Raw genomic sequence first — 13626 nt, 5'->3', positions numbered from 1 at the left:
GGGTTTCTATTACGCAAATGTGAGCAGTCCAGGGTGACGTTCATGACTTCATTGAAGTCTTCTCCCAGGCCCATGAGGTTAGAAGTGTTTGTGATCAGGGGGGCAATGTCGGAGAGAAGTGGCTCTAGTAAGGTTGGGGGTGCATAGATGGCAATTAATGTCATCGATTGGTCCCATAACGTAACTGTCGCATAAACGTATCTGCCGCCGGTGTCGTGGGACACTGAGACGAGGTGGAAGGGCAGGTTCTTGTGTACCAGTATCATGACACCCCTGGAGCCCATCATGAAGCCTGAGTGGAGTGCCAGCTTATAATTTGTGTGTTTGAAAAGGGTGCATTCTGTGCTTGCAAGATGGGTCTCAGATAGAAATACTATATCTGACACCCGTCTCTTTAGGAATTGGCGTACTAGTCGGCGCTTGATCGCGTTGCCGAGGCCGTTGACGTTCCATGTCATGAGCCTGAGTGTTCTGCAAGCGTTTGTGGTGGTGCTCTGTGCAGCCATCTTTGCATGTGTGGGAGAGGCGTGTGCTGCTATCGGTGGCGATGTACGCCGGTCAGTCTTGAGCCCCTGGGGTATGGCTATCTTACCTAGCCATGATGTGTGTTGTAATTGATTGGTCCTGGTTGCTGCTAAACTTAAACCCTTTACTCCCCCCCCCTCCCTATACTCCTCCCAACTAGAAGCATTGGTCGCCCGAACATAAAAACCTCAGGTGTCAACTGGGCACCTTACATGCACTGGACTTTGTTTTTGGTCTAGGTGGTGTCCCCCAACGGGGTGCGGCTAAGGGCAGCACCACCAGTGCCGTCGGCCGCTAACCTCCGCAAATGGCGGCTTTGTTAGGGCAACTGGCACGTGGATTTCTTATGGGCGTTTCCCGATGTGTCGGTTTGTGATGTGTGTCAATGGGAACCACAGGATATCACACCAGGGGAAGTGGGGGACTTCCGTCTGGCCTGGCCGCTTAACTATGTGTTACTTCGTGATTAACAAGGCCATGTGTTCGACAGTGTAGTTACCTTAGGCCCTGTACTACAGGGTGTCACGTGTTTCCGCTTAATCATGCCTCAGGTCGTAGTGCACTCATTCCTGCAGTTGTGGTACAATTCCCGGTGCTGGTGGTTGTTGCTCCGGTGGTTGAGGCCTCGGCCGGGCTCTGGATGTTCTGTTTGTGTTTGTTGCCTCTTGCCGCAATCCAGTCCCCATCTATGTTTTTTTCTGCCCATTTCCACACTTCTTTGGCATCCGTGAAATGGACCGTTGGACCTTCATGGTATATCTTGAGCTGGGCGGGGAACATTAGGCCGTATTTCACATTTAGGGATTACAGTTGCTTTTTGAGATGGTCAAAAGATTGTCTAGCTTTCTGTACTTCCCTGGTGTAGTCTGGAAAGAATGCTATTTTGGATCCGTTATAAGTAAGGGTGCCCTTTGCTCTTGATGACTGGAGCCGTGCGTCACGATCACGGTAGTTCAACAATTTGGCTATCACCGTACGCGGAGGGGTGCCAGGCACCGGGCGGCCCGTCGGTACACGGTGGGCGCGCTCAATTGAGAAGAAGTTAGAGAACGTTTTTTCCCTGAACAGGTCTGTTAGCACCTGCTCCAGAAATAGCTCGATGTTCGGGCCCTCTGCTTTTTCCGGAAGCACCAAGATTCTGACATTATTGCGCCTGGATCTCCCCTCACTCTCGTCTATTCGCTCCTCCATGGTTTTAAGGCAGGTCATGACTCTGGTCAGTTGATCTAAGTTCCTTATTCCGTCCTCCGCACCAGATATGCGTTGCTCAGCCTCCCCGGTGCGCGATGACAGTTTTTGGAGATCGTGTCGAAGGAGGGAGACGTCCATACTTATGCCGTCAATTTTCTGCTCCCTGGAGGCGCGCGAGTCAGCTATGGCCGCCATGATGTCTTTAAGCGATATTGTGCCTTCTGTTCCCGCCATGGGGTCTGGTTGAGTGTTTTCCTGCTGGCTGTTTGCTGTCGGCCTTTTGGTTTTGTCCTTACCCATCGTGGGATAGGACGATAGATAGGGGTCTGTGTCGTTGCTTGCTCCGGGTGTGCAAAGTTAGGCGCTGTCTCACCTCTGTGGCACCCCCTCCGCGATCGCCTCTGGCTGGGCCGTATCCTGCACCCGCTGGGCTGTTTGGAAGCTCTGTTCGCCACTTCTGGGCACGCGCTGCAGGCCGGCGTCGGAGCGTGGGCTCCACCGTGTAGGGGGGTCCCCCTTCGTTGGTGCTGGCTGCGTCCGCGCTTTGGCGGGTCCCTCTCATCCTCCGCCACCCTCGCTAGGCACCTATGCTCATATGCCCGCTTCAGTGCCAGGCGGGCTGTCTTCCACTTCTCCCCTTCAGTCAGGCGATTCCGGCAGGCTGTGCGCGTGTGTTTTGTCCTGCTGTCCCTTCGCCTCGGCCAGATGCAGGTGGGCTTGTGCGCACGCGCCGGCGCGGAGAATTTGGGAGTCGGAGGACTTCAGTGTGCCAGGCCTGGCCATTTTGTCTGCGTGGCGCCGCCGCCGAGCCGGCTCCTCTCTGCAGCTCCGAACTCGTTGAGGGTAGTGCGTTTTGGGCCAAAGTTTCGTCCACTGGCACTCGGGATAGTTCTCTTCCAAAGGATATGCGTATCTTTTGCCACACGAGTCAGGCTGTTTTTTGCAGGATTTTTGCCGCGGTTGCAGGAGCTCCTGGGACTGTCCTCATCGCTCTGCTGCTAGCCACGCCCCCCCTCAAATGTACCTTTCTTGATGAAGATCCTGGATGGAATCACCCATTTGTAACTGCAGAAGTTCGAGGCATAAAATCTAGGTGTCCGTAAATCAGGCTTCTGGGCTAAATATGAAAAAGAGCTGCGTTACTCAAACTGAAATCCAATATGGTCAATATGACAGATAAGGGCCATACTGCTTTGCTGATGTTGCTAGATCTATCGGCAGCTTTTGACCTAGTCGATCATTCATTATTGGTGAAGAGACTGGTTGAGGTTGCCAGATGTTGGAGAATGCAGTAGGCTTTAGTCGGTAAGAGTTTCCTTGGGTGATGCTCAAGCATGCCCTGTCGAATTTAATTGCGGCGCCCTCCAGTGATCATGGTTGTAACCAACTCTTTAATGTATATACCAGACTTCTCTGACATATTGGATAATGCTGGCATCATCGACACAAATTACGCCAATCATATGCAACTATTATGAGAACTGTCGGGTGATTATAACCATGACTTACAGGTGATCAATCAGATCTATTCCTTGGTTCAATCCTGGCTGACGACTAATCACGTTAAATGACAAGACCAAGCTACTTATTGTCCGGTCTGGACCCACGTTAAGGAAGATGGATGCTCATTATAGTTAATTTGTGATTGCAGCTTTTTCCATTACTGTTGCTTCTTGTTTAGAAAGCACTGGGAGTCTACTTTGACTCCCAGTTATCCTAACATGTGGCTCAGCTGCGTTCATCCTGTTGCTTTATCAATAGCTTGTTGAGGCAAATTCGTCCATACCTCACTATGGAGAACTGAGCTCTTCCGTGCACACCCTCATTAATTCCCGGCTTGACAACTGTAATAGCCTCTTGACTGGGACTACTATGGCAGACGTGACTAAGATGCAGATAATACAGAATGGGGCTGTCTGGGCCTTTCATGGGCTGGGTAGACAATCATGCAACGACAGACAGACACTCGTTACATTGGCTCCCTGTTAAGCATAGGATTATGTATAAGGTCTTAACTCTAACTCAGAAATGTATTGGGGCCACTGCCCTCTGCTGCCACCTTCGATACCATACCAAATTATTGCAAATCAAGCCGCGCATGAGAACACTACGCTCTAACAGCAGCACTCTGCTCTACCAGCCCTGTGTTAAATTAGTGCGATATGGTGGCATTAGCTTTGACTCTTGGGCTCCAAGTGCGTGGAATGATCTTGCAGCCTCACGTCCGGACATTACTTGCCCATCTCAGCTTTCAAAAATCGCGAAGACATTTGTTTAATAAAGGGTTAGAGTAGTTTTCACTTTCTGTGCCGGTTTTTCCGTTCCCTCTCTCTCGTTGCTGGATATCCTGGTCATTTTATATGCTTTTTCTGGGTGCTCTGAGGCCTTTGGGCGAGTGGTCCTTATACAGGCATAAAAATAAATCAAGAAATGGCACGACTTCTCAAAACACTGGAATCCATTACTTACACTTAGGCCAGGAGCACAAACAGCAACTCTTTAGGAAGCAGAGCCCTCAACAGAACCAGGCAATGGGGGCAAGACGGCACCGAATAATTGGGCATGTAGACAGCACTTGGCGGTCCATTTCACTTTTGAACACATGAAATGAAATGGCATGGAGTGAAACTTGTTCAGGTCACTGATATTTGTTTTCAGCTTCTTGAGGTCATTTGCTGGAGATTCTTACCGATGCGCCTCCCTCAAGCTCTGAACCTGGCTACTGCAAGCAAACAGGACATACCAACCTGGTGCATTGCCAGGCCTGTCGCACTGCCACCTCACCCCGCTTGCATGGGACCTCAGCGCACTGACATCTAAGGCTCCTGGCATGTGGCTATATACCAATGAGAGTGCCTCTGGTTTCAATGAAAGGCTTGAGACCGTCGCGAAAAGGATGTTTTTTTTTTTAATTCAAAAGTTATAATACTAGTTGCAAACTCAATCCCATGCCATGTTAGGAAGTCCAATTAAAGCCCATGATCCTGTTCTTCATAAGCACAGTATGGCTCTTTTCAGGCCTCATGCTTTGCAGTCTGGGTCAGAGCACAAGGACAGACTTGCAGGCGTGCTCAGGGCAGCCTCACACAAACATCTTCTAGGCTTTCTTGAGCGCTCGAAGGGAAAAGAGTTTTGAGCTGGACAGAACATAGTACCTAAACACTCTGTGCAAACAAACCAATGCACTCGCATCCTTTTTGCAGAGAGTTACTTGAACTCTCCATGTTTGCGTGTGGGGGGAAGAAAGCCACCAGGGACTGGTCAGATCCGGCCGCTCCCAGGTGTGCTCCAGCAGATGGATGATCCCACCAGCCCGCCGTCCCCAGCAGATGTGGTAAACTGGCGACAGAGGGAGGGGCTTGAAGAAAGGCTCAGTGGAATTTAGGAAAGAAACCCACAGAAGAAATGTTCACCACTGTCGTGAGAGATCTAAAGACCAGTGCACATAGGCTGCATTGCAGGACAGCCTCCCAAAAACCACACTGAAATGGCTTCCCATGAGACACCTGCAACCATGATGGTGCCACAGAAGTCTTTCAAGCCGCACAGGCCCAAGATAGCCATCAATCAGCAGGCAATTCGCACAGGTTTCACTTGATCCAATAACTATAGGCGTATCAGAGGTCCCCAAGAGACGAAGACATTACAAGAGAATTCAAAAAGCAGTCACACGAAGACTCAGGAAATCCTGTCCAACCCAGGATGCATTTAAAAAAACAAAACAAAAAAAATGCTTGGGGAAGGTCAGTCAGTCTGGGAAAGAATACTAGTGCAAGCAGACGTGCAAAACCACTGACCCTTGATACAAATGGCGTGCACAAGCAGAGACTTGGACAGGCTAGAGAAGGTGGTCCAAAACCTGAGTCTGCTTAGTGACTGTGGAAGCTGCTAACTGGAAGCCCCATGAAGGGGGGCTTGCCGGAAGGGGTACTCGCACACGTCAAAGAATCCTTGGACAGTTCCAGAGTGTTACCAGACGCAACCACAGGGAAAGAGGTAACCACAAAGCCATGGCAGGAGAGCGACATAACATTGACTGCCTGTCAAGAACCCTGAATTTGTGTGGGGGGTGGAGAGGGAATACCCATTTAAGCTGGTGAGTCCATCAGCGATCTGATGTGAATCCCAAGAAAATCAAGGTCCTGCAGCAACCTGTTGCGAAAGATTCTATGTTGAAATACCAAATAAAGCAATATCGAGGCTGAAAAAAAGTACAACAAAAAAAATGTGAGGTGAGAACCGCCCCTCCCACCCCCTTGCAGGGACATTAACATACCTGGCTGCATTGGCGTTCAGAGTACTGGCAAAAATAATGTAGTGGTACTAAGTGGAGGCTCTCTGTAGGCCTATTAGACTGCCTTTTTTAAAGTATTTTGGCAGATCCACTTTGCTCTTCGGAACTTTGCGTGACAGAGGAATCTAGCGGGGGAAGACTTCCCTACTGGTTGCAGTAGCTCCGAAACCTTGAGGGATAAGGCCCGCCTAATGGAAGCCTTTGAAGACCTGAGAGGGTGAGTGAGAGATTGTGAGTGTGGTCTCCTCCACTGTCAAGCTACAGGTGAAGGTCAACATATTTGAGAATGTAACAAGTCTTCAAGCTCCCAATTCTGGATTTGACTGCCACGAGCAAAGTAGAAGACCTGAAGAGTGGAGTCTATCCATTTCTGCACTGCAAGTTTCAGAGCGTGGCTTTTGAGACCGAGGTTTGTGCCTAGAGCGAAGCAACAGAATCTTGCCATATCTTGGCCGGGTGACACAAGCAAGGATGCAGGACTTCTGCCAAGGAGCTGGTGAGGATTGGACAAGGACTCAATGCTGCATGCAGCAAGGCTCCAGGTAATGCCTGAAGGAAGAGTTTGTGCATTTCTCCCCATTCTGCCCCCCCTTCCTAGACAGAATAAGTTCTGGCGGGGACTCTTGTGGGAGGGCTTTTGCCTTGGGTTCTACTGTAGAGAAATTGCGGTCATGGCAGCCTTCATGTTTGATGTTGCTGTGCAATACCATGCTGTAAATAGAGTAGTGGGACAGGTGTGTTGGCAATTGGGATGCTGTGTTTGAGGTGGACAACTGTTAGTTTATAGCTGCACTATTCCGCTGCTCATCCTCACCCTCCCCCCCCCATTTCCAGGTTACATACACTGTGGAGGTGAACCAATGTCCGCTAATGAGCAAGTGGTAAGAAAGGTCTAAACTTGCTTAGGAAGTGTGAGGGGTCAGTAATGTGAGGCGGACAACGGCTTGTATTTCTAAGAATTGTGCATTTTATTAAAAGAAAAAGGTGCAAATAAATCCTTGCTAAACTTCTCCATCAGGGAGGTCCCTACCTAGTCGGGGATGTAAGGAATCACTCCAAACGGAAACAAACTGCCCCTCAGACTAAACAACAAAAACATATAAAGTAAATTATCAACAGCATACATAGCAACCAGTAATTGGGATGACAGTCACCTGTCCTGGGTAAATCCCTTCCCCAGGATTATTCAGTCAATTTCTCCCAATGTTCAAACAAGAGATTAAAGTCTTGAACCAGTTTTTGTTAAGTTACAAAAGAAAGAAAATGTCAAACAAAAATCCACTGGTAACAGTTCTTCAGCTTTCAGTTGAAGATCCCTTTCAAATTCTAGCCAAGGAAATAGCACCAATGGTAATCCTGGAAGTCTTCCTTCCAAGATTGCTTTTCCATAGTTCAGAAAATATATTAGCGTCGTCGTCTTCAATTCTACAAATGTTCGTAACCTCTGCAGTGCCTTTGGTGCACTTGTCAGGGTGCTTCTTCTTGGGTTGTTCTCCTCATGACAACCACCCTTCTACTACGGTTACTATGGAAAACAGACTCCTTGATTCCACAGTATGCCACTACTTCAATCAACAATGTGACATCTACTGCCAGTATGGGTACTTCTACTTCAGAAGTATGTATGAGAATGGTTAGGCATTTTAAAGACAAGAAAGACACTTCGACCTCTACAGACAGGCAAGGCACTCTTCTGTCCTCTATGCTCCAAGAAAAGGGCAGTCTCTCTGCCTCTTGCATCTGCCTTACTGCTACAAGGATAACCAGCCTCTGCTCCAGACTGACTTTCTCCACACTTAAACAGTCTTGAGCATTACAGGTTATTGGTTCAGTCTTTTAAAAAGCACCCAGCTCCCTCCCCCAGCTTTGTACACATCTTCATGGTTACAGTAACTACCTTGTAGATGTATTGCCATACTTCCAACTTCAAATAACAAGGTCTCACTTGTATCAGAGGACACTGGACATTTAACAACTTTGCATGTTAGGTGGAATGATACAGGGTTTCTTCACTATAGAAGGGGTTCGCCTCTTGGCTTTGGTAATGCTTGTTCTTCCTTTTTTTTTACACTTCAACTACTTCTGCGTTCAAGAAATGTATACCTAAGTTGTTTTCCTTTGAAGTATGAACTTTGTAACACTAACAGACGAGACCACTCTTTAGGATAGTTGTTCAACTTCAAGTGTCTGTAAGGGTTTGTATTCCCACAGAACACTTTCTACTGTGGTCAGGAATCTTAATTGGTCAAATGCGACCTTTCTTTGATATTGTAAGATCTTGCAACAACTGTGAAAGGCAATGTCAGAGTTTTCCAGAGACTTTCAAAAAAGTTACCCTTCTTTATTGGAGACACACGACCACTCCCGTATCAATTAAAGTTTCACAATGAGAAATTAAAAGCTTTTCTTCACACGCGAGCACTATAACTTTTACTAGGCGTGCACGATATACATTTCCATTGTTCAAAACAGCTTTCACAACGACAAACTTAAACTTGCTTCTATTCTTACACGACCCACTTTAGAGCTAGTAGTGAACATGGATGCCGAGCCTTACTCACCGGCTCCAAGAACACTGACTGCGGGCTGCTTCAACTTCCGGACATGACGCACGCTTGGGACTCGCACCCTTCTACAACACCTGTGTCTCCAGTCCGGCCACGCCAACTGGGAGTCTTCTGCCCTCCTCCGTCCCGCGGCTTGCTTCTTGCTACGGGCCTCGGGTTTCAGCACGGTCACAGCTCTGCAATCATCACCACTAAGCGCACCTGAGACAGCCTTCACTTTCAGCACGTCGCTCAGTGCAGCCACAGCAAGGGAGGTTTTGTGAACACAGGACACTCTCAGAACTTGCAGATGAAATCCGCTCTCCTTGTTTTCCAGAGTCCCTTTAGTAATCACACTGAACTGCCAGCCGCATACTCTTCTCCCACTACTACTGCCAGCCTTCCAGCTCCAGCTCCTCTCCCCGCTTCTCTCCTGCTGCCGCCTTTTATACCTCTTAGGTGAGGCAATTGATTTCAGGTGCAGGTCATTGCTGCTAATTGCCTACTCCTACATGCCTCTGCAGCCATCTTCTTCGTCTCAGTCCCTATGGGATTCTGGGACATGTAGTTTATTTTATTAAAATTAGGGGTTTCCACCTCTTGTAACCAATTAAGGGTAGGTTTAATTCCCTTGGTGTTTTTAACAGATGGGCAATAAGTTTTAACTCGATTAAAGGAAGATGGAGTAGAGAAGACAACACTTTCACTATTCCTTGTAGTGTACCTTGAATATCAACAGACTTTTGCTTTTAGGGACCAAAAGGATTTCTTCCTTTGGTGCAATAGGGTTAGGTGTTATAACCTTGAGGTTTACCACCTTAGATTTAACAGGAGGTTGAGAGATTAAAATCACAAGAAGTCAACCTCATTTGGCATAGTGGTAAACATATCCCCTTGAAAAGGAAAATACTGTGTCTCTTCCCACGGAACCTCCTCACTACCCTGGGCCCTGTCTCCACCCAGGTAATCCTCCGGCAGTACCCCACCCCCAGATTGGGATGAGGAAGCGTCTGCCCTCCCCTGGCCACCTGGGAGAGGTCTTTGGGCAGGGTGTTAGTGGGGGATCCGCAGGATTCTTTACAAGAGTCAGTCTTGAAGTCAGGATACATAAGAGACAAGTGTTTCTATTCACAGCGGTATTAGTTTACTGCATCTATTTTGCCTTAAAGGGACATCCTGTTGCTGCATCAGCATCAAGCCCCCTCAGTAACTCCTCTTTCATCATGACACTAAGTTTGTCCAACACTAAGCCACCACCTACAGCCAATTAGCGTTCAAATTCAAATCAAGAAAACTCCATTTTCAGGTGGGCGATTGTTCAAGCCTGATGCAACCAATCTAGTGCCCTAAGCAGTGGAAAACTGTTTTCAAAAAGGGAAATCGCATACTGCTAGAGGCTCTGCTGGGGCAGTCGAGAGCACTGTCAAAAAAAACCTTTTGCATGACAGCTAAGATTAAACATTTTGTGACTGTACCACGGCTCCATCCCTCCAACAGGCGTCCTTAGGTGAAGGGAGGGGTTCTCTTGCCAATATGCAAGAGGAAATGTGTGCCTGACAAAAAGGTGGTTAAGAGGAGCAGTGGGGATGTTCTAAAAAACCAAACTCTGCTGCTAAGAAAACAGTTTGCTAGAAAACATTTGTGTTGCAAACATGATTTTAACTTCACAAGTAACTTATCTTTTTCATGGATCAAGAAAACCCCAGTAAGTGTATTCATAGTCAGCATTGTGTAGAGTTCAAATTTGCAGGCATGCGTATAAATCCAATATAGCGTTTTTTTTTAAATTTTCTATAGAGCGCCAACACGCCCGTAGGCCTCAAGAGCGCACATTAAACGTAACAAGACAAACAACGAAAAATTAGGAGACAGTCAGGGTTCAGAAGTGGTGCAGGCAGTCAAAAGGAAAATCCTAGATTAGTGCGGGTTAAGGTTAAAAAATGGGTTTTAATAGCCTTCTGAAACATGGACAGATTAGCAGCTAGACGAATAGGAGCAGGAAGAGGATTCCACAGCAGGGAAGCCTGGCATCAAAGCAGGTCCCTCGGAGGCGGGCCAGTTTGAATAGGGCTGAATGAGAGTAGCCCACATTTTTGGTTTGGGGGAGGGGGCATTAACAGAACACAAGAGACAAAGAGGCTGTACACTTAAAAACAACGGGCTGGGTGACTAAAACACTGATATTGAAACAAAAGGAACAGGGGGCCTCATGAGTATGACGGTCCGGTAACAACGGTGCTGGTAAGCTACCGGCACTGTTGTTACCGGACCTGCACACTCCGAGTTCTGCGGGCGGGTGCCGTCCCTCCCGCGAGGTCTGACCTGGTGGGTGGAACGGCACCCACTCGCAGACTTTGACGGAAGCACCGGCACAGTCATCAACAATGCCGGTGCTTCCGTCCTCCCCATGGAGTCCTATGGGACTCGAATAGGGAGTAATTTTTTTCGGGGTCTGGAATGTGGAATTTCCGGGACTGCCGGGGCTCTAATGGCCCAGGAATTCCCCATTGCCAGGCGCCAGAAAAAAAACGACTCTGGCGGCAGCCGTCCTGTTTTTACCAGCACGGCTACCGCTAGGGTCTTAATGAGGCCCAGGATGTGACTCAAAGCAGTGAAAGGGATTTTAAGGGACCACCAGTCCTTTCAGACTTCCCCAATCTGACACAGTCTCAGGGTTAAGTAGCACCCAGCTGGATTCTTGGTTCAAACATTTCTTTACTAACTCCAACCACAAAGTATTTCCTTCACTGCTTGCTAAGGATTTTTGTAAGGCTGTAACCTTCTAACACACCAGCCCTCACTTGTCGTCCTCGGCCAAAGTTTCCATTCCAAGCAGAATCTTGGTTCTCCTCCTTCAGGAGCGAAGGCCTGAGATATAGCCGTCAATATACGTGGAACGCCCTGGTTTTCCTTTGCTCCGTCTCAGCTATTGTCTGAAATATAGCCCTAATCCTTGCAGATCTCTTCCTGCCTCCAAATTGGTAGTCTGGACTGTCATTACCAGTGGTTCTCAAGCTTTGTATAGCTAATCGGACTACTTTGCATATCCCCCAAAGGCACAGGATTGGAGAATGTCCTGCCTGTAGCAGGTAGAGTAGGGATTGCCCCCGAGCAGATTTCTTCAGGCGTTTCCTCAGGATATCCAACCACAGATTTCTCAACTGTCCGATTTCCCCTTCTAGAAGTGGATAACAATCTCTTTATGGATGTGATTGAGCATTTAAAGGCCACAGGTCAGCCAGTAAAGTTATGCAAGTCACCCCTTGAACGATGCAAACAAGCAGCATGATCATGCTGTTGCTATACATTCCCATTAAGCCTTAAAAAACGGCCCCCGAGGGTGAAACACCGGTCTGCTTTGAGGTTTGAAAAATGTAGCCACATTTACACATCTCTTTAAGATATCAAAAAAGTGTGAAAAAAATGTTTTTCATCTAGACTAGTTGAATAAATAGATCAAGCCCCCGGCTTGTAGTAGCAGAACCTTAATGCACTGCAAATCAATGCATGAAGGAATTCCTGTACATGTGCAGAAAAGCGTTATTTCCCCCACATTAATTGGTGGCATTGGGACGACCAGTTGGAGTACTAAATCCTTTTTTCCTAGGGGAAGGCACAATTGTCCCCGATTTGATTAGGCACGCAGCCAAACCAAGACACCCAAAATAATCAGTCATTTCTCAATTTGCAAGGGTAAGTGCAGAAATCTGGGTATGAAGTGTGCCTGTAGTACACTGGAAAGCTCCTTTTCATTTAGTCTAATTCTGTATTTTCCACGTGCCACACCCTCAATTCTTTTATAAACAGTTGAAACTGTAGACACTGCCTAGTGAAAATGGACTCTTGGGGAGTAAACAAATGGTGTGTATGTTGAGACTAATCTGGACAATTTGTACCTTCTCCCCAGAGAGGAACCCCTCACCCCCCTTTGAGGCTAGGGAGGTGATCCCACTACGCAAGACACTCCCTACGAGTCTGGGCAAGTGGGACTTCACTGGGAGAGACTTCACTCTTGGGGACAAGGACTCAGGTTCCAGAGAAGAACAGCCAGTCCAAAACACAGTCTGCATATATGGATGTGGAAAAAGTTTAAACTCCCCTACGGCTACTATATTCCACAAAGAGCATTATTTACATATATTGGATACAGGCAATGTTGAACACAGCCTGGACGCCATAGTCTGTGAAGGACACCATTTATTCCTGTGACGCTTATAAGAGAAAACTCCTACGGAGGAAAGGGAACTGCTACGCATAGGCGAGCCTTCACATTGACGTCATGGAGCGCTCGGCTGCCTGAGGAACCAAAGTCGCAAAGAGAGCCGGGAAGACGTGCATCTTATCTGGTGGCGCGACCACGAACGAGCAGTGGTGGGCCGGTAGTCCGATAACAGATGCCAAAACCAGATCGAAAGAGGGAGCACAAGTCCCTGAGCTCCGCATACATCGTACCGTAGCTACAGGGACCAGTAGCCGCGGGGAAAGCCAGCGAGGTTACAGAAGCCAAGAAACATAATGGAGAGCCTACCATTACAAGATACAAACGTTATGAATAACGGCTCAAAGCTTTCAAGGTTACAGGAGCCTGAGAAACCAGAGGTGTGCAACTACCTGCACATGGGGCCAGTTTTGGGAGGAAGGAGCGCAGTGTAGAGATAGCCTTATTCTCTGGGGTTGATAAAAAAAACTGGTTGGGGGTCATTGCGAGGGAGCAAGGATGCCATGCTACAACATTTGTTATTTTTAAATGTAATGTGTTGCAGTGCCAGAGGAACATTTTCACATTTTGCACAAAAGAAAATTCCAATTTCATCACAATACAAAATGTACATTTCACTATGTCAATAAAATCATTAACACATTTCCAATTTACAATGGTCCGTTTAACTGCTTACTACCTCTGTCCAGACTCTATCCGAGTTATCTGCAGTGAAGCCTTCCCGCTATCAAGACAGTACTGGCAAAAGGCAATGCTGCAAATGGTCTCAATACTACACACACGTGGCCAGAGTCATTGCATAGGCAGGTCCCATTTCCCTGTGCAGGTCCCAACATCACAGCAGACCCCTA

At 47.7% G+C, this 13626-nt stretch overlaps 1 protein-coding gene across 4 annotated transcripts in view; it reads right to left on the bottom strand.

Annotated features, from left to right (window-relative positions):
- ZDHHC23 (zinc finger DHHC-type palmitoyltransferase 23) overlaps positions 1-13626 on the bottom strand; it is a 317223-nt gene that overhangs the window by 199655 nt on the left and 103942 nt on the right. The window lies entirely within an intron of this gene.

Source organism: Ambystoma mexicanum, chromosome 7p (genome assembly GCF_040938575.1).
Source record: "Ambystoma mexicanum isolate Mex_15411 chromosome 7p, UKY_AmexF1_1, whole genome shotgun sequence".
NCBI lineage: Eukaryota > Metazoa > Chordata > Amphibia > Caudata > Ambystomatidae > Ambystoma > Ambystoma mexicanum.
The sequence above is the reverse complement of the archived record's forward strand: the minus strand, read 5'-3'. Positions and strand labels throughout refer to the sequence as shown.